We start from the raw sequence: 26,873 nt of genomic DNA on the forward strand, positions 1-26,873 counted from the left end.
AATTCCCTTGAGTTATAAATAGACTTCCCAAGCCACAACAGCACACAAAATAGAGCAAATGTATAGAAGAGTGAAAATAAGGCTGCAAGCATGTTCTGTATCCTACTGCATATAAGAAACTCAAGCTGAGAACCATAGTTCCCCAGTTTTTTGTAGCTGCTAAGCAATATGCATTACGAAATGTTAAATAGGTCATGATCTTGCCTATTTACATTCTCAACATTCAAAAAATACATTTATCTTCAGATTATTATTTGATTCCTTACCAATCTTCTAAGGAATTCTTTCAGAAGGTCAAGAAGTCTTGGAAGTCCAAGAAAGTTGTAGTTGAGCGGTCCTTGGTGCTCTCTGAGCTTGATTGTTTTGTTGCAGATGTTTCATTATCCAAACTAGGTAGTATCATCAACAGTATTGGTTGGATGGACAATATGAAATCATGAAAAGAAAAAGTGTGAGAACCTTAAAGAACAAAAGCAGTATATGAAACAATGTTTGGATTGTGGTACAAGCAAGGATGATTTTCAAGGATAGAAAATTACGAAGATGTATATTGTTTGGAGCACACTAATTTTAACTATATTTCCTTTGCTTTTTATCGTATGCCTTTATTTATTTGGCCGATAGGTTTTTTTACTCTTTTTCTGCATACTTGAAAGAGAATATCATAATTTGTACATATATGTATATATATTTAATAAATCACCTGTGATCTTTCTTGAATTGGCTCATCTATCATCAATTATTCCTGTTTTAGTTATGTTAAATTTAAAATAATGCAGGGCACCCATTGTATACCTATTTTATCTACTTATTCTATTGAATTTAAACATGGTTTGGGTAATGATTTTCTTTTTTTAAAAAAGCTGATGTTGGAAAACAAGCTGGATTGAGAATGTATCACAAGGAGGTAGGATAAATGGATATTCTTTACATGCTGTAAATAGAGATCCAATTCCAATCTGTACCATGGCAGGAGCAAGGCATCCAGAGAACTATAAACTATGTTTTTATGATATTTATTTTTTGCTTTAAGACTGAAATCTTACATACCAGATAGGAAATCTTTTGAATTCAGTGACACTGACCTCTAAAAGAATCTATTGGGATAGTGCTGTAAACATGTATGCAAATAATTAAATACTGAAAAAAACATTGCCTTTAATATATGTTGGCACAGTTTTGTGGAGGGTGAAGTTACATTGAGATAAAGAAAGCATATCACATTTGCAAGAATAAATCTAGTCGGTAATGGAATTTTGACAATTTGTTGGCACTCAAGAGCAAAAAGAAATGTAACCAGGTGAAAGATTTGGTTTTTCATAATATATTTTCATCTCCAAAGTATTTATGATTTTGGCAGTAATTCATGTCATGGCCCACTGCACAAATTCCACAAAATGTTTAACATAGCATCTGCCTATATACTGCTCTTCTGAAAGAATGTGTGGACAGTTGATACAAGCTCAGACTAGCTTGTTTCATTTTACGGGGCAAATAAAAAAATTGCATGTGTAAATATCTGTAATTGAATAATTAAAAAAATATTAATAAGAATATCTGTGGCTATGACCAGTAACTAGTAGAAGAAAATAAGATTTAAAAAAAAACTATTTGACCTACAAATACAGTTTAAGAACAACTTTGCTGTGTTTGGGGTTTTTATAGGATTTTAGCATACCTTCCCACTCTCCAAAGAGGCTCATGGCAGCTTATATTACATAGCAACCAAACACAGAAAAACAGCATTAATCAAAACTATATTGCTAAATGAAAAAGAGGGAGAAAAAGAAGAATGATTCAAAGGCCAGGCCAATCTAGATTATTTTGAGTATATAAACAAATCTTATGTACTGAAACAATACACAACTATGCACGATTCAGTATTCAAGCCATGTGCCCTGCAAAACAAATGATATTTGGACAGTTTTTGTATTCTTTTTGTATTCTTCATAGCATAGTTTTAACACTGTCAGATGATTGTCTATCCAAGTAACACTTGACCCTCTTTTCTTCATGGACTTTGAGCTTATTTTCCAGAAATGGAACTGCTTCTCCAATCATTCAATTGTGTACTATTATACAGAGCAGTTTTCACTAGTTCTTCACCAAAGGAAGAATTTTGCTCTTTCTCTTTAAATATTTTTTCACAGGCAGTGTGAGGGTAAAGTTCAATGTGGTTTCAGCTTCCCATAATAACAATTCTTCTCTTTCCCAAACCCTTGCACATTTCTTTAGAAACAGGTGACAGTCATATGCAGAGGTGAGTTTAACCCTAAAGGGGCTGTGGCCCCCACTTGGTCAATTGTGCATGTTCAGTTCCTTCAATAGCAAGAGAAATCTACGTACTACTAAAACTTTCATTGTTATAATCTTTAACAGAGTGAAATGGTGCCTTACAAGGTAACAATTTTTGAACTAAGATATCTCAAATAGGCTTATTTATGGAATGTGTCAAAAATCTAGGACCCATAACTCCCAAGGCAATGAAATTTGGGGAAGCTATGGTTGCTTCGGTGCTACTGGCTATTTCTGCACTGCTGGGCTGTTGCTGCAGTCATGTGATCTTCATTTTCAATGTTACAAGACCATTTCTCAGCCAGTCTTGTAATCTCTTGCTTGCTGCCCCATCCCACAGCTTCCACTTATCTGCCTGATGGTTAGGGAAGGAAGGAAGGAAGGAAGGAAGGAAGGAAGGAAGGAAGGAAGGAAGGAAGGAAGGAAGGAAGGAAGGAAGGAAGGAAGGAAGGAAGGAAGGAAGGAAGGAAGGAAGGAAAGGTATGTGATGCTCCCTGCCGGATTCTGACAAGGAAACTCAATAGGGAAACTGACAGGATGTCAGAAGTCCCTCCCACCACTTTTTCCCTTACCTGTGTTCATTCAGTTTCTCTATTTAGATAAGGAAATATCTCTGGAATGATAATCCAGCACAGCATAGTTTGCCTTTTATCACTTAAATATCTTCAAGCAATACAACACAGTTCTCCCACTCCATCTGGGTGAGTATTGAGGCAAACTAATAAAAGAATATGATATTCATATGTAAAAACAACTAACATTTAACAAAGATTTCATTTTAAGTTAAATCTAAGGATTAATTAAAGCCCATGTAAAATTCCATTTCCTACACATATATAATTAAGTAATGAAGATGAGTAGGGAAAATATAGTCAGTTGCCCAATAATAATTTATCAAAATGGCAAATAACAGCACATTTAGTCACATAATAACTATCAGCTGGTACAATCTATGGTGCTGCAAAACTTGCTTTTTCTGATGTTTATAAAATATGGTACTATATCTTAAAAAAGTAATGTGTAGTTTGAAGTGCCCCAGAGAGATTTCCTATTGGAATCTTCCAACTGGCCAATAAGGGGCATTTAGAAGTTCAAGACCAACTCCCAATTAATATTTAAAGTGAATTACGCTGTCAATGAAATCTTACATCAATCTTGGCAATGGGATGGCATCGTCTTCCATTTCATCTTCCATCTCTGTCTATAGAGTTTGCTGAAAAACCCATTCACTCAACCCAATGGCCCTGAAGCCCATGAAGTATTATCACAATTCTCACCGAGGTAAAGTTCAGAGTTTGTTAGTTCTCACAATCATACATGGCAGTGTTTGTTGTTGAAGCATTATGTGCATTTTGAAAATAAATCAAGAGTAGATAATATTTTTAGGGCCACAGGCCACATTGGTTAGTTGGTTTTGGTTTTAAGGCCTTCAATGGGAAAGTGAAGTACTGAAGTAGCAGTGACTAAAGCTTTCCTACATAAGGGAGTGATGCGCCAGCACTTTAAGGAGGGTGTGGTCCACCTTCTTCTTAAGAAGCCATTGCTGGATTCCACCCGGTTGGATAATTTCTAACCTGTCTCCAATCTTGCCAGTCACATCTACCCGACCCCTCAGAGTGGGGAGGCAAGGAATGTTGAGGGTCCCATCCCATAGGGAGCTACACCTGGTGGGATCCAGAAGAAGGGCCTTCTCCATGGTGGCTCCCTCTCTCTGGAACATCATTCCTCCAGAGATTAGAATGGCCCCCACTCTAATTTACTTTACTTTATTGTCATTGCACCCCATACAACGAAATCAAGCACCATCTTCAGTGCACATCATGACCATGACCATGAAAATAAACACAAACACACATCCTTCACCCTTCACACATTGAACTGGAAACCCCTGACATCACACCAACACTGCACTATCCAGCAGAATGCAAAAGAGTTACTGCCCTGGGATAGAAGCTGTTTTTCAGCCTATTTGTCCTTGTTTTTATTATTCTGTACTGTCTGCCACATGGTAATAGTTCAAAAAACGGGTTCCCAGAATGAGATGGATCTTTGAGGATGTTTTGAACTTTCTTAAGGCAGCGGGAGTTATAAAGCTCTTCCAAAGAGGGGAGAGGGCAACCAATGATCTTTTGGGCAATGATATTAACCCTCTGGAGTGCTTTCCTATATGCCACTGTACAATTGGCAAACTGTATGTTAAAATGCTCTCTATGATGCAGTGGTAGAAGGTCACCAACAGTTTCTCATTCAGTTGTTGTTTTCTGAGAAGCCTCAGGTAGTATAATCTCTGCTGGGCCCTTTTGACCAGGGCTGCAATGTGGCCACCCCAGGTCACGTCCTCTTTTTGGGTAACACCCAGAAACTTAAAACTGGCCACTTGCTCCACTCGGTCTCCATTAATAAGCAAGGGCTGGATGTCTGATCTGTTCCTTCTATAATCCACTATAAGCTCCTTGGTCTTATTGGTGTTGAGGACCAAGTTGTTGTCTCTACACCACGAAAGCAACCGGTCCACCTCATCTCGGTAGGCAGACTCATCCCCCCCAGAGATAAGTCCCACCACTGTTGTATCATCTGCAAATTTAGCAATAGTATTACTAATGTGAGTGGGAATGCAGTCATGCACATAAAGAGTATAGAGTAAGGGACTCAACACACAACCCTGTGGTGTATCAGTGTTAAGAATAAGGGCTGAAGAGGTATGATTACCTAATCTGACCCTCTGTGAGCGGCCAGACAGGAAATCCATAATCCAAAGGCAGATTGAATTAAAAAGCCCAAGGTCCAGAATACTCCCTGGAAGGTGCTGAAGACCTGGTTCTGCCAGTGGGCTGGGGAACCCAGAGCAGGATGGAGTCCATTAAATGGCTCATGTGATCTGCTGTTGTCATGGTGGGGGGTGGGAGTTGTGGGGTGATTTTGATTTTGTTATATTGTACTATATTAATTTATTTGATTCTTTTTGTTAGTTTTTATTGTTTTAAATGTGGTTTTATATTCTGTAAGCCACCTTGAGTCACCATGGGCAAACTGGTTCCAATATAAATTCAATAAATAAATAAACAAATAAACAAATAAATAAATACGGTGCTACTGAGCTGTGGTGGTGCAGCGGTAGAATGCAGTACCGCAGGCTACTTCTACTGCCTCCAATTTGGCATTTCAGATCTCACCAGGCTCAAGGTTGACTCAGCATTCTATCCTTCCGAGGTCGTTAAATGAGGACCCAGATTGTTGGGGGCAATATACTGACTCTGTAAACTGCTTAGAGAAGGCTGAAAAGCACTGTGAAGTAATATATAAGTCTAAGTGCTATTGCTAAATGCTGTTCAAATGGACAGTTGCAGTCCTTTTTGTTCTTCCCTTTTTTCCTAACTTTGGAAGAGTTGTTCCTTTAAGACTATTTTAAGGTTTATATTAAGCTTTTCATGCACATGTACAGGCACACATTTCAAAGGGGAAAGAAAAGCATCATTATTCATGGTATGAGATGTTTGACTTCCTCCAAGAAATCTCAATTTGAATTGCTTTCTAGATAATAACTTGTGCAAATCATTTTGAAAGCAATGGCCAAAAGAAATACTAAAATGGGGACCTGTGGAACATTTGGCCTACATCTTCAGAAATCTTTCTATTCCTTAAAATTCTTTCAAAATATATTCTGATTTAGGCTAGTGGCTTAAACTAAAAAATTGTCTAAATAATGCCCATTTATTTTACTTGCTAATTTCATACTGGGGATTGTGGCCTTGGTATAAGTGTAAATTTATATTGTGGAAAAAAGTATAAGGGGAAGAAAGACTGAGTAACTTATCCTGCCTATTTTCCTTTGAACAAGTGTTCATTAATCTAGCGCTCATCCAACTATATTTGTAATGCTTTTTGGAAGAGAAATGTTTTTGTTGGAGAGCATCATATTTTATGGGGGAAAAAATCCCACACAAAATCCCATTAAAAAAAATCCCTCTTCTCCATCTGTGGAAATCTCATTAGGTAGTTTCAAATCAGCTGGCATCTGGAAAAAATCATTTTCTCTAAACAGAAAAATATGTCATAAATGTCATGAGGGGTGTTGAGAGAACCACATGAAATTAGTTTGGTTCCTCAAATCAGCAACTGGGGCCTGAATTGTAAGTGAAAAACAGATTTCTCCAATAGGCATTAAATAGATTTCAGTCAGCTACATGCAGGAAAGGGCCATATACAAAATACAGAAAACAAAGAAGAAAACTTTTCAAGTTAAAATGATTATCAGACTTCTGAGGGGGTAGATTTTGAGGGGGTAGATTTTGATCCTGCAAGAGAACAGAAACTTAAGTTATATCAGACTAATTTCCAGATATGTATATAAAGATCACAGACCTACTCAGTGAGAAACATATGATTCTTTAGTTATTAATGCACAGCAGACTGAAAGCACTTCCAAACTTTGCAAGAAATTCATGTTTCATAAGTTCCCTTTATTTTAACAGATAGCTAGGCCAGAACTAGAGACAGGGAGGCAGAGAGTTCCATCAGGTTCAGCAGGAGGGGCCCATCTGTTAAAAGAGTTCCACCTGACTGGACCCAGGAAATGACACCTTTCTTCCATGGCTCCTGTCCTCTGGAACATCATTCTTCCTGAGATGAGGTTAGCCCCATCCCCTTTCCTGACAGTTAGAACAAGTAATCAGTGGAATGACTTGTCTCCAGAAGTTATAAGTGCTCCAACGTTTTAAAAAAGAGATTGGACAACCATTTTGTATGAAATGGTATAGAGTTTCTTGCTTGAGCAGCGGTTGGACTAGAAGACCTCAAAGGTTCTTCCAACTCTGTTATTCTACCAGCCTTCCAGAAACTCCCCAAACTTGGTTTTTCCATCAATCATGGGAATGAATCCCTTGAGAACAGGAAGCTTACAAGATGGTTGCATTGTGCTTAGTTATTAGTTAGTTAGTTATTAGTTAGTTAGTTATTTGTTCTCCCCCAGGCTTGTTTTTATTCATGTTTTATTTGTGCTTAATTGTTTTTAAAGTTGTTGTATTTGTTTTTAACCATCTGTCTTGCTGTAGGCCACCCAGAGTCATGCTCGGGAGATGAGTGGCTGTATAAAAGGTTTAAATAAATAGACAGGTTTGTAAAAATAGACTTGGGGCATTATGAAGGGTTTAAGATCCATTCCAAAAGCTAAATACATCCCTGTTTCAGGAGACATTGATATAGTATGTGGTGTCCATTTTATATATTGCAAGATTTCTGAAGAGCAAAGGAACTTTCTTGTTTATTCCAATGACTCAGAGAAGACAGTTGAATTCAGAATGGTGGACTCATTCTATAAAACATTTTGCAATCTGATTAAAATCATAATTTTATTTATTTATTCCTCACTTTACCAGACTGGTCCAATTCATTCTTATCATAACACACATAGAAGGTGAGTTAGAAGTGGCTCAAATACAAGATCTAAAACTGGATGAAACTTTAAAAGTTTGTTTATTTCCCTGCTTTCCCAGCACATAGCAGTTAGCACATTATCAATTTCCTTATTGTTCCCAAGAAGACTATATAGTCACCAGAAGTGCAAGAATGACTCAAGGCTACATTTGTTTACATAACAAATTATTTACATAAACAACCAGTACTTTTTAAGAGAGACAACATTGGTGTGGTAAACATATGCTATGAACAAACTTTTCAAAACTACCCCTGTGTTTGCAAATGTTTATACCAGAAGTGCTTTGTTATTTGATTAGCTTAGCTCCATTGAAATGAATTTTGGAATGGATGCTGAAATTTAGGGTGTTTCCACACAAAGGGAGGAAGTGACAAGGGCTTTATCAGCTTTCCTTTGCTTTCCTAGAAGAGACCAAGCTTGCAAAACATCAGGGTAATGGTGGGGGGATTGTTTGTTACAGTGGAACCAACAGAGTGCATGCATAAGCACACCAAAGTGCCTACGGTCCCTGTCCTATTGTTTCTTTTATTTTTCTTAAATGTACTTATTTCTTGTATTCATAACTATGTTTATCCTATTATCTTGTAAGTGATTGACAAATAAAATAAATAAACAAACAAACAAACAAACAGGAGCTGGGGTGCAGTGAATTTTGTTCCTTGTTTTCAGCATTTCATACCAGTGTAATGGAAGGCAACCACAGATCAGTTTCAAAATAGTTCTGAAGTGGTTGGGAGAATGGAAACAACCATAATGTGGAAGTGCAATTAGACTTCACAGAGGAAGTTGAACAGTACAGATTATAACCTTGTCATTTAAGAATGGTTGGTGTCCCCTCATCCAGATAAAACAGCAACACTGTGTGTGAGAGTGTTGGATCTGCCCTGATTACTTGAAAAGTGAGATTAGAAAGCCAATTTCTCGCATTTCTCAGATTTGTGAATAGATGGATAGAAGTTTAGTGGTGTAAACCTCCAGGAAATAGCTGAGCAACGGAGAAGTGGGGTTATGCTCATAAAGCAAGATTAATTTCATCTACAGCCCAGCTGGTTTTCCTGTCTGCTCAGTTGATTCCTATCAGTGCAGTGAGTACCGTGGGCAGGAATCTTGATTTTTCTATCCCCCAGAATTCCAACAAAAATCAACTCTATAACTTAAAGGTCTTCAAACTTGGCAAGTTTAAGACTTGTGGACTTCAACTCCCAGAATTCCTGAGCTAACATGACTGGAGGAGAAATCTTGGGAGTTGAAGTCCACAAGTCTTAAAGCTGTCAAGTTTGAAGACCCCTGCGTGTAACCGATATTCAGTTTTGACACGTTCAATTGCAATGGAGAGTGATGGGATAATGAAGACAAGATTCAGACCTCTCATGCCACTGTTAGATAACCATCAAGAAGACATGAACAGGAGGTGAAGGGAGGCAGCAAGCACTGTTTTTCTTTTGCCTGCTGCTCAGGTGCTATCAGCCCCACTAGGTTGACCAGACCAAAAAGAAATCAACCTCCACAGGAAGCTAATCATTACTGTTATTATTATTTTATTATTTTAATAACAAGATCTTGAAAGTCTGATTGTGTTACACTTGCTTCCCCTTCTTATAATTGGGGACCCATCTGTCTGAGTATTTTCAAAGTTGTCTGTAGGTTCTGATGTAAATATATATATTTCACCCCCCATCATCCTGGTGATACAGCTTGACCATGATGGAAATTACTCATCTGCTTTACTTTCTACAGGTAATCTACTGAGCGGGCATTTCCAATCACATTAACAAAACAGTTGACTACAAGGCACATTCCTTGAAGAGATGTCACAGTGATGGGACTCTTACTAGGGCATCCTGTCTTAAAAGGTTCTCAATGAGAGATTGTCAGTGAGTCATTTTTCTGTAGTCAATAATTTTGCAGCCAAGATAAGGATCATGATGCTGAATGGAAAATGATGTGTTATTCTCATCGTTTTGATCTTCGTGATCAAGCAAGGTTAGCTAAGGCTCTCTGCAATCTGTTCTGAGTATTTTTGTTTATTTGTGTGTGTGTGTGTGTGTGTGTGTGTGTGTGTGTATGTTTTATGATGAAGGAATGGAAGTTTTTCCCTCCAAATGTTTTAGTTGAATGTGAGATGAATCTGAATCTGATTAATTCTTGGAGTTAGATAGAAGAGGCTCACCCATTCATAGACAGTGATAACCAAAGATAGAAATCCCTATCCTATTATGATGCATCATGTAGCTTCACTGATCAGTATTTTTGAATGCTATCATCACATACAGCAAACATTTCAAGATATCAGTTGTCAGATTTTAAAGGCCGTTTGATGCCAGATACAGATATCAAATACTCAGAGCGTATGTGAGCCATCAAGAATATCTGGAAACAGTTCAGCATCCCAATTTGCAAAGGAGACTTTTTGGGCAGCCAAATTCATTTGAGCTCTATCTTTCACAGAAATGAATGTCAATTCAAAATGCAAATCAAGAACACAAATATATTTTTCTCCTATAAATAGGCTCATTTTGAACAACCAGAGCCAAGGACAGTCAGGGTAAGAAGTACTACTTACACAAACTGATTGCTGCGATGAAGAAATAGCAGTTAGTCTATGCCAACAAAGCTGACACAAAATCTGATAGCACCTTCAACACTGACCAAATTTATTTAAGCAAAAGCTTTTATGAGTGAGACTTGTTGCTTAATTGCTCTGTAATGACAGATTCAAACTGTTGCTCATTCTAGAGTCTCCGCATTTTAAATCCCAACTTCAGGCATTTCTGAATTCTGTGAATTCAGTCACCCTGCATATGTGTTTGAGCACATCTGCTGCACAACATACATGCCACATATATGCATTAGGATTGTCATCACTTGTCACCACCTGGGAATAATAGGGTTCCCCAGAAGGGTGCTTCAGTTGCCTGTTATTTTTTGTTTTATTTTGTACCTATTTATCTTAAGGTTTCTCTACTTAAGTTAAGAATCATCCTCAGTTAAGTAGGAAAAAAATAAAGCTCCACAGCTCTACACCTGAGAGTAAGCCTGCTTTTAACTCAGCGCCTACCGGATTTAAGTCCTAGTCAATTCAAGTGTGATGGTAAGTTAAGGCATACAGGAAGAAAAATGCTTTATCTTGACATTATATTTCTATGTAGAATCAACATGTTGGTGTAATACATCTGGTTGTATCGTGCTTTCTCTCATTAACATTCTTAACAATTTCAGAGGATTCTTTAGGAATAGCCTTCCAAGATGTGCTCTATTAAATCCTCCCTCTAGATTTATTTTGATCTCAAACAAACTAATTATTCCAATTTTGAGATTTGCTGATAGTTTTGAAAATATATCGGTTTTATTTATTTATTTGTCAAGCAAGTATTAGATAACAGGTATAAGTATAAACATGGTTATGAATACATGGAATGGATATGAATAAAAAAGAAACAATAGGACAGGGACGGTAGGCATGTTGGTGCACTTATGCACACCCCCTACAGAGGTGAGGTCAATAGTAGTCAGTCTAAGGTTAAAGTTTTTGGGGTTTGGGGAAGAAACCACAGTCAGGTAGAGTATTCCAGACATTGACCACTCTGTTGCTGAAGTCGTATTTCCTGCAATCAGGTTTGGTGCAGTTTACCTTGAGTTTGTATCTATTATGTGCTCTTGTATTGTTGTGGTTGAAGCTGAAGTATTCATTGACAGGTAGGATATTGCAGTAGATAATTTTATGTACTATACTTAGATCAAACCGAAGGTGGAGTAGTTCTAGGTTGTCTAGGTCTAGAATTTTAAGTCTGGTGGCATAAGGTATTCTGCTATGAGTAGAGAAGTGGAGAATTCTTCTCGTGAAATATTTCTGGACTTTCTCGACTGTATTAGTTTCCAATATATAATGCGGGTTCCAGACTGATGAGCTGTATTCAAGTATTGGTCTAGCAAATGTTTTGTATGCTCTAGTTAGTAGTGTGATATTACTGGAGAAAAAGCTACGCAGGATTAGGTTAACAACTCTTAATGCCTTTTTCACTGGTTCACTGGCTCGGTGGCTGTATTGATGACAATTGTGATGGAGTGCAAATTATTAATATTGCAGAGTTTCATAATGATTTCCTTTATTGAATGTATGCATTCTGCGACCTGTTGATGTAAAATAGTCTTAAAAATTAATATTCTGGTATTTAATTCCATAGTTTCTCACCTTATATGCAAGTCTGCATTTCCTGTATGCATAAAGATTTTCTCCCTCCCAACTCAATCAATCAATCAATCAATTAATCAATCAGTCAATCAGAATAGAGCTGGAAGGGACCTTGGAGATCTTCTAGTCCAACCCCCTGCTCAAGCAGGAAACCCTATACCATTTCATATAGGTGGCTGTCCAGTCTTTTCTTAAAAGCCTCCAGTGATGAAGCACCTACAACTTCTGAAAGCACGCTCTTCTACTGGTTAATTGTCCTCACTGTTAAGAAGTTTCTCCTTGATTTCAGGTTTCTTCTCTCCTTGATTAGTTTCCATCCATTGTTTCTTTTCTTGACTTCTGGTGCTTTGGAAAATAAGTTGACACCCTGTTCTTTGTGGCAACCTCTCAAATCCCGGAATACTGCTATCATGTTACCCATAGTCCTTCTTTTCTCATGAAGAAGTGATAAATACTATAAAAACCAGAGATAATATACTTAACTTACCATTTTCTACATAATCTTCTCACTAGAGTAAAATGCCTGAAAGGAGATAGAATGATAGATGAATAACACTTTATAAAGTGTTGCGTTGGCTTTTTTGACTAGTGCTGACAGTGCTGGCTCATATTTAAGTGATTGTCCACTAGGATTCCAAGATCCCTTTCACTTTAAACATTACTAAATAGAATTTGTTGCTTTGTTTCTTGTTTTGCAGATCTGATATTCAGAAGATATAGTTTTGGTCAAATTTCAAAAGCTATGGAAATTAACAGGTGAGGCCATTCTCTTACACCTATATTTTTCCTTCTTCAGGATTGAACAACTTGAAGCCCAAATCTTCCCTATCTGAGGTTTAAGTTCAGCCCCAGATGACCACTAAATCTACCCAGAATCCTATATATGAGACAGGTGGCTATATAAATTGGAGTAACCTAAATGTGATAAAAGAAGCTATCAAATTAGGTGATTAGAGATAGTGGCGGCCTTCAATCAATGCTTCCACTTTAAAATATCTCTTTCTTGTAGCTGACATTTTATTACAATACAACTATTTATCTGCCTTAAAAATAATATTGAAATGTTGGAGAAGTAGAAACTTGCCCTCTTGATGTAACAAGCTGCAAATGAACTGACACTTTCTCATCTGGCCTAAGTGCTTGGGAAGGCTTGGTGCTAGCAGGTACATGTTAACAAGGAACATGTTCATGTCACATTGTTAAGTATTTTTGGATGGCTGGTCAAGCAAAGCTGCCTTTCAAGCTGCTTCAGAAAGGAGAAATATTAATAAACTCCTGGCAGCGTGCAGATTTGATTGAATTTTTCACGGATCACAGCCTGCCTGCAGCAGTGTGGCGTACCTGTCAAGCAAATACATTGTTCCATAATTGTTCTTGATGCATTGTGTGCTAATTACCATGGCTGAAAATAATCTCCAAAGATTATAGCGGGTGTCATAAATAACAAACCGGCAGTTCGACACTGCATTATGACAGGACCTCAATCCTTCTTATCTTTTGCTGGAGTGGAGCTTATGCATTAGTGTTACTAATGAATCTTTTTCATTTGTGCAAGTGATGTTTCCATTTGACAATGACATGAACATAAAGTGGAGGTTAATTTACTCAATTCCAAGAGGTTCATTATTTAACCTGATGTTGAGGAAAAAACAATGTAGCCTAATAGATAGCACACAGAAATTAGTTGTGATGAATCTTGCCATTTAATGTTTCTGAATTCAGTGGCATGTTTGGCATCAGTGTGGCAGAGAAAGTGTTACTTTACCAACAGAGTCCCTTTACATAGCAGTGAGGGGGAGGGGTTGTATCTTTTCATGAACTGGGGCAATAACTTGTAAAACTGCACTGGATTAACAGCAACACAAAAGGCACCCTGCATCAATAGTCAAAGCCTGTTACTCCAGTCTGTCAATTTTTATTAAATTAGTTGGCATTAGTCTCTACCACCAACTGCTTTACAAGTCAGTGAATTGGATCAGGTTCAGATAACTATTAGAATTGCCAATTTCAACACTTAAAGCTAACTGAAGGTCCAGACAAAAATTCTAGTTGTGTTCCTCACTTTTCAGATCAAAACTCTTTGAGGTCATGGAAATACCTAGTCACTGGAGAAGCATTTGTGAATTAGACATTTTATTGTAAATTGATGACCTGAAAGAGCCTGGTTTCATACAGTTACTATTACCGTAATTTTATATAGGACAAACATATTCACAGAGGCTTTGAGACCGTAATAGGTGAACATATTTTATACCTTACTCTCAGTGGTGGGATTCAATTTTTTTTACTACCGGTTCTGTGGGCGTGGCTTGGTGGGCATGGCAGGGGAAGGATACTGTTAAATCTCCAGTCAGAAGTGGTATTTGCCGGTTTTCTGAACTACTCAAAATTTCTGCTACTGGTTCTCCAGAACTGGTCAGAACCTGCTGAATACCACCTCTGCTTACTCTCCTTCAGAATTACTTAGCCTCATCTCCAATGTATGTCCTCAAGATTAGCCTGAAATAAAGCCATGGAAAGGCACTGCAGCTTCTTAAATGCAATGTATTCAAGAGATCAAAAAGATGAAGATAACCATAATGTGCCCTTAAGTTAGAAAATACTTAAGGTTGACAATATGCCTCAAAATTGCATCTGATACCAGATTTAGGAACTGTATCATGTTGGAGAATGAGACATATTTACCCAATAAAATCAAGGGCAGCTGTGGTGGTCTGCAAAGAGACTGCCATTTCAGTATATCAGTCCAAGAAAACATTCTGTCCTGAGTTTTTTTTAATTATAAAATGGGATTAATTTATACATTTAGTAAGTCTGAAGCTAACAACCTGAGGTTTTCATTTTTCATGCTACTACACTGTTTTCTACAGGTTGGAAAGTTGTCTTTTTGTGGTTATTGTTGTTTTGCAGCATTGAGGAATAAAAGCTTCCTTTAAATTAATGGCTGAGGTTTCCAGAAATATATTGCCAATTAGGACACCCTTACCTAAATTGAATAGCACTACAAATATGTTGGAATATACCTGTCCCACTCTGTCATTGGTCATGTTGGATAGGAACAATGTGCATTGTAAGCCCACACATCTGGAGAAAATCAGGTTGGAAAGCCTGCTATAGGGCATAACAGTGGCTGGAACCCAAAAAGGAAGGGAGGGTTTGTATAATGCTTATTCTAATCAATTATATCCAAAATGACAAATGAATGCTTATAACTAGAAAAGCTGTAAAAACGTGTTGCTGCATATAATACAATTTAAAGATTGGACTATGCCGATTAATATGCTATCATCAGTATGGTTTGAATCAAGCAAATCAAGCAAAGTTTCCTTGTTTATTGCCGGAATATATTGTGCTGTGTTTTCAAGCAGTGTTATTTATAGTTTGTAGTAAATTAGCTGAGCAATTTGCTATAAATTCTGGAGTCATATTTTTAGCAGTGACATATTGTACAGGACAAACATTGACCTTTCCCATGCCATAAACAGAGGGAAGGGCCACTGGTATATCCATCATAACCCTGCCTTTTGTGATTTCATATCACCACAGCATCAGATTCTCACAGAGCATAAAATCCTTCCGCTCTTAACAGTAAATATATAATTATCCAGACCTGTAGTTTTGCATTTCAGTGGCTACATAAGGCCACTGTGTTTTTGTCTTTATACATTCTTTGGGATATGACAAAACCTCAAAAAAATGATTTCCCTGTAAAATCTTACTGGTATCTACTTTAAAATCAAACCCATTGAGTTCAGTGGAAGTTGTTCTCAGGTAGAAGATGTATAGGTTTAAATATTGTCCACCAATTAGCTTTCTAATGAGTCTTTGGATATCATAAATAGCCACATTGTTTCAGTCAAAATTGTATGGTCATGAAATCAAATCCACATGCAGATTGGAATCATTGTGTTTTGCTATTGTGTGCATTGTGGAAGAGGAATCATACCTAGAGCTATGAAGAAGTACTATTAAGAGCTTCATCCACATAGGGGACTATCCTCCAAAATCAGCGAAAGATAGGTAGATATTTATCGATTAGGGCTAGAATTCCTTTCCACTATTTCAATAACTACACAGACTTGATATTAAATTGACACAACTGCTACCTAGTAGTGACTATTAGGATTCTTTTTACTTTTCATGTTATCATAAAACTAGAAATACTTCCTCATTTATGATTACTGTACATTTCCAAACTAGCTATATAATATGAGTTTGTGTGTGATTTTTTTTTCAGGAACAAGTTTTTGGGAAAAGTACTACAGAAAATAAGCATTTGATTGGAAATTTAACATATAAAGAACTTTTTATCAGTCTGATCTTTTTATAGGAACGAAATTAGTTTTGTAATATTTTTCTCATATTATCACAAAGTGTTAAATATTGTGAATATGCAACCTTAACTGTTCACAATGCCCTGGGATATAAACTTTTAAAGAAATCCATAGCCTTCTAATGGTAGGATAGAAAAGAAATGGATGATACAAATCACAAACTGGGTCATAATCCCACACATATTTGGAATATTAGCCTAGAGAATAGCACATTTCAAAGGAAGACTCGGATTTTTCAGAGGAGATTTCACAGATAACTCAGTCCAATGGAAAGGCTAGTTGCTGGATTTCAGATATGGTTTTTTTTTCTTTTAGAATTTAAACTAGAATTAAATATGACTTTACCAAATAAAACCAGAGAGATAAACATACAGAACAGCATCAGTTGCTAAAGCTGTCTAGCATGAAACAGAAATAAATCCAAAATGTTGGAAAGAGATACAGGGGACATATTTGTATGCAGATCTAACACAATAATAAGGATATCATCAGGCAAGGTTTTTATGGGCTGGGGCTCCAAAGCAGGTTGAAATGATTGCCTCGTTTTCTGAGCAATTCCTTTCTAGCTCAACTCTTCTCCTTCATAGGATATCCATATGCACTGTCTAAAGACAGCATTTTCCTCCAGGTTGAACAACAACAAGAAAATTCTGTCTGATGTGCAAACTAATCATTTATTCTTCCCAGTTTGGTTTGTAATTGAAGTGAAACTCAATGGCTTAATTACTTGATTTTGTTCAAGAGTTCTCTACCTGTAATTCTGGCTTGAATATTGCTTTTCTCGGCTATTATCCCTGCCTGAATAATAATGCATAATAGAAAAGACAAGAGAAATTATTTTTCTGCTATTTCAAATGGTATGGAGTGAGTATTTTTGCATGTAATTAGGGCTCTAAATCAGAAACCTCTTTGCCCATAAGTTAGATGTTTGATCAAACCTCTCTGTCCTTCTGATCGCTGCTTTTCTACACAGATGAGGAATGGGATAGGAGATAGACGATGGCCTTGCAGAATGAGTAATTGTTACTCTTATTGAGTCCTTTTTCTTCCTCTCTAGATTCTTCTGCTATCATTGACATTAGTATACATGGCATGTGGAAAATGTCTCCTTTTTTCATGGTTATTAGAAAATATTTACGTACTATTTTGCATTCACTAAAACAGCATCTTTCTTTTTTCATGGTTATTAGAAAATATTTACGTACTATTTTGCATTCACTAAAACAGCATCTTTCACTCCACAGAGAATCCTAGTTAAACAGGGTCTTTTTTTTCTTATGTGAAAATTGGAAACTACTTGTAATTAGTACTGAAATAGCATATGCTTCACCCACTGAAATCACATTGATGGAAGATCTTTCTGTGAAGCCATCTGGCATATGAAATACCCGCTTGGAACAATATGATTTAACTTTTCAAGTGCTGTGCTTTTTGGATCCCCAAATAAGGCTGTTTATTTAGTTTTAGGTAAGCAATGTAGCATCCTTCTTCAAGCCAAGATAGACAAAAACCCGGATATGCACACAGACACGTCAACATTCCTTTTTATTCCTTTTAAATAAATTCTTAGAACTTTTGAGGTCATTGAAAGAAGTCATTAATTGATGGAATCCAAATTCCAAAAAGCATGATCCAGAATAGTAGGGAATCTGGGGAATTCAGAGAAAGAAGCAGTTGTTTTGTTTGGAGTTTGTAACATGTTAAAAGAGAAAATGCTAGCATACTCTTTTGGAATGGAAATTTATCAAGGTGGTTATGATGGTGGTGACAAGAGGAGGAGGAGATTTAATCTAGTTTCCTTGAATTAAAAAAACAAAATCTGGAAGGCAGCAGTATCATTCCAGAAGTGGTTTGGATAACAGCTCTACTTTGACTTGTTTTTATTGCATATTATTGTAACGTTACATTCATAGTTAAGGGTCAGCTGCCATTTCCTGAGGTTATAACATGCCTGTTTTAATTAACATCAGGATGAAACTTGGAAGGGGGAGTTAGGGTCAGCCCAGATGTTCATGTTACTTTAAAAAACACTTTCTAGCAGCTAAACCTTTTGAAAATGTATTACCTACTAAACCATTGGACATGTGACGTTTGAAAATGGCTTTCAGTAAAAAGGAAGAGTCTTGCTCAGAAGAGAGCAAGAAAAATACATTTAATTATCTTGTGCTATGTTGCTGGTGAAAGATTGGAAGCCAGCTTGCAGCCTAACTTCAAATATTTTCCTCGACTTGGAAGGTGTTTTAAATATGATACATATTAAAATCACAAATACCATGCTTTTAGTGATGATTTTATATGGTGAAAGTATATCAAGAGCTGAAATGATGGGAATGACAATTTCATAACATTGAACTAAAGTCAATTAAAATTCATTTAATGCATTATATGAACAGTTCCATAGACATGTTCACACAAATCAATGAATTTGGGGAAATCCCATAGGATTTTACTCCCCTTGCATGCACAGGAATATCTGCTCCAAAGGTGTTCCTCGGTTTCTGAGAACAGATTTTGAAGGCCTCTGGGTGCTTCAAAGAAAGAGAGGATGTCACCTTTTCCATTCTACTTTTAAAAGCTATTTCCTCTGAAGGGTGGGTTGTTGAATACCAATCTACCTCTAGTAGTATAAATATTACAAGACTAAATTTGATGAATTTTAGAAAAAGGGGGAAAAGAAGATAATGGCAACACAAAGTTTTCCTTCTATTTTTAAAATAATCTTTCCAAGGAACAAAAGTGGTAGAAATAAGTACAAACATTACAATCTTTTAAAAATGCAACATGTTTAAATATTTTTTTCATTTGGTACCATTTCCATACCAAAAGTGACTACTGCTATGTTTTCTATGCAAATAAAGTTACTCAAAAGAAGCAGGTTGAATGAATGGACTAATATTAAAAGGATGTTGATTTGTCTAAACTGTGAGGAATAACAAAAATTAAATGGCTGTATTTGCTTGCTCTTTTACATAAAATCAATCTTTTTTTAAAAAAAAGATTAAAAATAGTTTGGCAACCAGTTTTTAACAAGCAGCCAATTCCATTTTTTATCCCGTTTTAAGGATATTTTGCACCTTGTAGTTTGAAGCAGAAACAAACATTAACTTCTCAGGAATTCCTTTTGTAGCAGAGTCTAAAGTGGTTCACAGTTGCTTTAATCTAGCTTGGCATATCTAGAAAAATGGTGCCAGAAACAGTCAATCATAAGCATTAATAATGTGTTCAACCATGGTTTCTGATTACTGTGATCAATGCATGCATTATGAAATAGCATAAGATAGCAATATTTTTCATGCTTACTTCCTATTGAAATGTGTGATTTACAATAATAAATATAGATTAAGGGGTACACCAGTTAGGAAATCTTTTATTAACAATGGTTCCCATAAGATTCAACATTCTCTCCATTCAGATTCTTGTTTTCTAGAAAATTCTACTATTTTTGATCAAATATCAGACACAAAGCCAAATATTAAAATTTGGCCCAGACTTAATTTCAGGATGTCAGAATTAAATACTGTTTATTTCCCAAATTTCAGAGTTATTTAAAAGACAGACAGGATACCACTAGTTGTTTCTGGAATAAATTAACTTCAGAGTATTCATGTCAAAGAGGCAAGGGCCCAAGAATTGCCTTTATACAACAGAAAAACTATATTTGCTGCATAGCTGTATTTAGAAGGTACTTTAGTATTCAGCTCATGACAACTCATCATATATGATCAAATTACTCTCTCCATTGAGTGTGTGCTTACTTTTTGTGTTGGATGAAGAGAATAATTTGATGCATGTGCTGCTGCATACTTTTAGCTTGAAATACAGAGCATTACAGACACCTCACCCTTTAAAAATATCAATATTTCCCTCCCTTAATATCATCACAGATTCCATTATCTGTTTGATTATTATTATTAATGTCCATTAGCAAAGTAATAGATCCCATGTTTTGCATGCAAAATATCCTTACTTCAGTCCTCAGCATCTCCATATAGTAAATCTCAAATTTTATGACTAGGAAAAGACCTTTCTTGGAAATCTGGGGGAACCACAGTGGTCAGTAAAGGCAGAGGACAAACTTGTATTATTTTTATTTCCCAAACCATTCTATGAAGTGGGTTCAAGCTCATCTGAGTTCTTACTAGCTCTCAAGCACTTAAACTCTGAGTCATGTTTTCATCCGTGCTTCCACTATAAAATGAAGTGAAGGAACGATTTTCAACAAGTTATTTCTAGATCCTTCTTCAAGCACTAGGATTGAAAGTAAAATGCAGCTCCCTGTTAAAATTATTTTCCAATTCCTCTTTCTGTTATTTTGATTATATTATTACTTTGGTAATTATGAATCCCATCAGACATAGGAAATAACTTGCCTCCTCAGCAGGATATCTCTTTGGCACTCTTGTGGCTACGTACAATCCAGCAATAGCCCACCATGAAGAACCACAGAGAAACAATCCCAAACTCAAGCCCTGGACTCCTTTGGAAAACATTCTCCTGTGTTTCAGCCATGTTCTCTCCTTTTGAGTCGCTGTGTGTTCCTATTCATGGAAATAAATAAGGAAATGGGAAGCCAACAGCAAAGGCATGGAATTTATTTTTTTCTCAAGGAAATCCTGATTGAAGTAAAAATAACTCCAGTCCTCAAGCAGAGAGTTTTAGTTTGTTTTGAGCTTGGGCTAACCATCTTCCCCAACAGCAGGAGGGAAACTTTTATATGCTATAAAAGGGATGTCCAGCCTTGGCAACTTTAAGACTTGTGGACTCCTAGAATCAGTGGTGGTATTCTACTGGTTTGGCCCAGTTCAGCCAAACTGGTAGTAAAAATTGCTACCGGTTCAGCCAAACCGGTATTTCCAATTATCAATTGTGTGACAATCAGCTGTGCCACACAATTTAGATTAGCTAGAAAGTAGGAAATCATCAGATTTCTTGCTTTCCGGCTAATCTAAATCACACGACACAGCTAATCCCCGTTGCTGTTGTACTTACCTTCAAAATGCTTCTTTTTTCAGTGTCCACTAGGCCAAAAATGGGCACAGGGGGGTGCTGCAAAAGAAAAAAAGAGAAAGAGAAAGAAAGAGGGAAGGATGGGAGAAAGAAAGGGAGGGTAGAAAGAAAAAAAGAAAGAGAGAGAGAGAGAGAGAGAGAGAGAGAGAGAGAGAGAGAGAGAGAGAGAGAGAGAGAGAAAGAAAGAAAGAAAGAAAGAAAGAAAGAAAGAAAGAAAGAAAGAAAGAAAGAAAGAAAGAAAGAAAGAAAGAAAGAAAGAAAGTAAAGCAATGGAGGGAGGGAGGGGAAAGGAGATGAAGAAAGGACCACAAACCTTGGCACTAGATGCAGCCTCGGAGCACAGCAATCCAGGGCTGAAAGGTACCTGGAGGTCATCTACTCCAACCCTCTGCTCCAGAAAGTGAGTTTCTGTCTTTTGAACCCCCTCAGTCACATGCCCACATAGCCATGTCCATAAAGACATGCCCACAGAACCAGTAGTAAAAAAAATTGAATCCCACCACTGCTCAGAATCCCCAACCAGCATAGCCACAAATCTTAAAGTTGCCAAGAATTTGCAGCTGGTAGAGATTGCAGTGCAGTATAACTCAATAACTTCCAAATGAAGCCATTCAAGAAGGATCAACTTGCTGGAAAAATATCACTTCATTCAGATACACTCTCACTATTTAATAGTTCTCTTCACAAATAAGTTCTGCTTATGGGAAAATGTGAATAAGCATACTAATTCTCCCAATTCTCCTTTCTTATCACATGCATCATGCACAGAGAATGAATAGCTACAGAAATAGCATTCTTTATTAGGGAGAACCTCCAGTGTTGGACAAAATTTCCTGCCCAATCACTTTCTTTAGGAGTAGAACTTATATATGAAGGAAACTAATGCATATGTCTATCATCAGTGCTTCTATGTACCTCTGAAGTTCTAACAAAACTATCCAATACTACTGGGAATCTTTCTTTAACAAATGCTTGTTGGCACCTACTGAAAACATTCCAATTAGTGATTTAGGCATAGAATTAATCATTACATATCTGTAATCAGAAGAAGTTCCAACTCAAAGATAGGGTAGGCCAATGTCAAATGAGAGTTTATTTGGAGGAATAAATCACCTTTTGCCTCAGGGCAATTACGATTACTTAGCCTTGCATCCCTTTTTTCTTCTGAGAACAACTTTGAACCTCTGCAGAGGGAAGGTAAAAGTGTGTCCAATGATGGCAAATGCATGATAAGGTAATCATGCAAGTAGTGCAACTTGTGCATTGCAATCACTTTCTGAAACAAGTGTGCATTTCTATGAATGACATTGCATGTGATGTCCTTTTGTCATCATCATAGTTTGCTGCATGTTCCATCACCCATGAGCTAACAAAAATCCCTTTACCCCACTACTACAAGAGAGACAAAGAAAGCATTTCTTAGAAGTACTATCTATAATCCACGTTTCTTCATTTGTCTTGTTACAAGCCAAACAAACAAACACCCTTTCTATGGATCTGCTCAATGGGGGTGGGGGAAAAGCAATTGAAAAAAAAATAATCCAAATAAACCTTTCTGGTGCCACAGTGTCACTGTCATGAATTGAGAAGCAAAGCTGGAGATAATGAGCATGATCAATAGTGCTGTGGCATGACTGTATTTCTATTACTCTCTGAATAGTTGTGACTTTGGATCCATATTGAACTTGGCTGAGGGGAGGAGGAATAAAGGAAGAGGAGTCAAAACAATTCATAGATAAATAACTACTTCCAGAACACTGAAAGCTGATTGCAGCTCCTGATTTTACATGGGAAAGAACTGATTTTACATAAGAAAGAAATATTAAGCTAAGTGACCAGAACTGGGAAGCATGACAAGAATGATCTCCCATAAAAACACACTTTCCCCCCAAGACGTACAGGTTGCATGTCTTGATGTATCATTGTGCAAACATTAAGATTAAAAACAGATTTTCTTTTTTAGGGTGCCTGATGGACCAGGGAAATATCCACTGCATTCCATATGGAAAGGCCATAAAAACTCTAGACAGATGAAGCCCTTTGCTGATGAATCAATATGTCTCTCTGCATGTCATTGGAGGATGGTCCCTGCAAAGTTACCAGAAGCAGATACAGATCTTTTCTGAGGTATTTCAGACCCAGAATACACCAAAGATGTAGACTAGCACCTTGAAGTTTTGAAGATTTTATGTTTGCTGCATTGTGGGCTGCTAGCATTTTTGGGATTCAGCTCCATCAGTTCCAGATATCATAGCCTACAGATACATTATGGAGTTTTAGTCCAACAATATCTGGAAGCCAGACATTCCCAGCCCTCTCTCAGGTCTATTCATATATTGTACTCTTAACTGTTATTTTAATCTGTCCATACACTGGTATAATAATGGATTCATGCATTGAGCAAGTTGGACTAGAAGATCTTTAAAATCCCCACCAACTCCTACATTGCATAATTCTATTATCAGAATTAAATCAAGATTTAATTCCTGTTTCCAAGACCCAGTTATAAAATACAATACCAAGAATATTCTTTCCCACTCCTATTTCAGTAACTAGCATGAATCTTGGAAGAAAAAAATATTCAAATATTTTAAATATAAGCACATGTGCACGATTATTCTGAATCAAACTCAGGAACTCTCTTCCATCCAAATTGGATGTTTAGGACAATTTAAATTTCCAGCATCCATAGCATAGATAAAGTTCAGTATTTTTGTCTAGCATAATACAAAGCGGTACTATACCAGCCTCCTTGCCTTTGTAAAAGGAACTATTTAATCTGAGCCAACTAGAAAACAAAGAAATGACTGAGACAATTGTGCAACCCCTCAGCAGTTTTGTGAAAAATAACAAAATAAAATAAATATGAATGAAAAAATACAATGTTCCAGATAATTTCTTTAATTTTCAGGGCTGTTTGTTTTCAAGAAGCAAAGTTTTCATTCAGACAAGGGCTAAAGTGTGCCATTTATTTTACTAGTCTCATTAGTGAACCACAGGGAGCCCCACACACACACACACACAATAGAGGAACTGATTTGTGCTCCAGCCTCTTCTTATTGGCAAACAACAGATATATTTTTCATACAACAACCACATTTTTCCATTGTCCATTTTTACACACACAAAAATGGGGTGCTTCATTGTAGATTCAGTTTCATTAAAATAATCTTCATGATGAGTTGGATTTTATCATATGCTTAAAAGTGGGTATACCTTGTTTTCTAGGGGAAAAAACCCAGCCTTATTGCATACAAGGGAGGGACAAAACTAACATGTAAGTTAATGGAACCATAGAACAGACTGCCAAGAGCAGGACTGTCAAATTTGCGGCCCACGGGGTGGATGCTTCACATGCTGGCGACACCCACACTCAGTTTAGGAAAGGGGGGGGGAGTCCCAATACATCTGTGGGCATTGCTTGATGGGCGTGGCAGGGGAAGGATAAAGTAAAATCTCCAATCAGAGATGGTGTTTGCCGGTTCTCTGAACTACTTAAAATTTCCGCTACCAGTTCTCCAGAACTGCTCAGAACCAATGGTGGTATTCAGCTGGTTCACACCGGTTCACACGAACTGGTAGCAAGGATTTGGCATTGGTCGCTGAACGGTAGTAAGTTCTGGCTGGCCATACCCCCGACCCAGTCTCCCAGTCACCGCTGGTTCGCCCACCCTGCCCGCCTGATGCTTTGCTCACCCTTTAAGGTATTTCTTTTTTTCCTTCCAACAATCAGCTGTTCATACAATCAGCTGTGCCAGGATTCCCCTTCCTGAGCCCCAGGGAAGCCTTCTGGGAGCAAAAATCCCTCCCAGGAGGCTCCCCTGAGGCCCAGAAGGCCCTAAAACAGAGCAAGGAGGTGCTGTGTGCTCCCTCTAGGCTCTGTTTTTTCTTCCTGAGCCCCAGGAGAGCCTTCCGGGAGCAAAAATGTCCCTCCTAGAGACTCTTCTGAGTCCAGGAATGCCCCAAAATTGAGCGAGGGGGGGTGCTGTGTGCCCCTCCTATGCTCTGTTTTTTTTTTCTTCCTGAGCCCCAGGGGAACCTTCTGGGAGCAAAAATGCCCCCCTAGGAAGCTTGCTTGAAAAAATGGGTTGGGGTGGCTGCAAGAAAGCAAAAAAGAAAGCCACACCCACCCAGTCATGTGGCCATGCCCACCTAACCACACCCACAGAACCGGTAGTAAAACATTTGGAATCCTATCACTGGTCAGAACTTGCTGAATATCAACTCTGGACTGCTCTCCAAGTGTTAACTGGTGATGTGACAAAGATACTATATCTCTCCCACACCAAACACTGTCTTCCAAACAAAGGATGTTTTCCAATAGAGGACCCAGCTCTACCAACACACCAAAGGAAGAACCGCTTTTAAAGTCATCCTACTTGATCATCAAAAGCAGTGGTGATTATTTCTAATACTGGAAATGTATGTTCTTACTTAGCTATTGTATGTAATGACATTGCATATATCATTTTTTAAAAATCACTGACTTTTACTTATTTTTGTCTAGTGCATCGTGATTCATAACACGTGATTTGAGATTCCAGTTGTGAAGGAGGGAAACTAAGCATCTAGTGATGGGAATGCAACTAAAAAGGATCCAGCCCACAGAACTGAAGTTGAACCAGCCAAGCTCTCCTATCAGAGGTGGTATTCAGCAGGTTCTGACCAGTTCTGGAGAACCGGAAATTTTGAGTAGTTCAGAGAACTGGCAAATACCACCTCTGACTGGCCCCACCCCCATCTATTCTCTGCCTCCCAAGTCCCAGCTGGGTCTTCTTTTGTTGCCCTGCACAGGAGAACAGAGCTGGAAAGCAGGTTAGTGGGGTGGGGAGGGAATGGGATTTTGCAGTATCCTTCCCCTACCACGCCCACCAAGCCACGCCCACAGAATCGGTAGTAAAAAAAATTGAATCCCACCACTGTCTCCTATTCTGTTTTTATGTATAACATGGTGGTTTAAAATCGCCTCTCACCTTTCTTAAGATGCTAAAAAAGTATTCTGGACCAATCTTGGACTGGTGCCATTTGTAAAATCAGATATACAGGAAAGTGTCTCACTACCATTCTCACTGCTCTTATGAAATGAGAGGCAGAAATTATGTGAAAGAGGAACATTTCTTAGCAGTAGTGCAATATCCACATTGTTGCATGCATCATGCTCAAAGGTTTCAACCAACTGAAAAACAGTATATAGGTCACAAACCCAGGTTATCTGTATATTGCTATAAATATCCCTCTCCCTCTTCCCCTTCATTTAATGTTCAGAAATTTTTAACTGTATAAAACCATGCTTGGGCCATCTTGATTATGAACTTTTTAAGAATAGGATGGATTCTAAGATCTTCACTAAGTCTTGTTATTATTAAGGTAGATTCTCTGATCATTCCGATGATGAAGCTACAAAAAACAGAGCATTAGGGAAAGTACAATTTCTCAGCATGGTACTTATTCAATGTACTGAGAATATAATCCCCACAATTTTCAGCCAATTCTACTACTTCTGCTTCATTATTATGTTAATCCAGCATATATAAGCATTAAGCAACATGGTCTTGTTAATCAGAGAAGACTTCCCATATTCAGAGCTATTCATATGTTTGCTACAATCCAA

General features: G+C 37.4%; 1 long non-coding RNA gene across 1 annotated transcript; it reads left to right on the forward strand.

Annotated features, from left to right (window-relative positions):
• The first annotated feature begins 2,216 nt into the window (after positions 1–2,216).
• On the forward strand, positions 2,217–26,027 carry LOC148132079 (uncharacterized). The gene is made up of 3 exons (XR_015747289.1): positions 2,217–2,260; positions 23,226–23,389; positions 25,770–26,027. It is a non-coding gene; the product is annotated as an uncharacterized LOC148132079 (long non-coding RNA).
• The last annotated feature ends 846 nt before the right edge of the window (positions 26,028–26,873 follow it).

The sequence above is a fragment of the Notechis scutatus genome, chromosome 2 (genome assembly GCF_049901735.1).
Source record: "Notechis scutatus isolate UNSWTSFEM ecotype Mainland chromosome 2, rNotScu1.2, whole genome shotgun sequence".
Lineage (NCBI taxonomy): Eukaryota > Metazoa > Chordata > Lepidosauria > Squamata > Elapidae > Notechis > Notechis scutatus.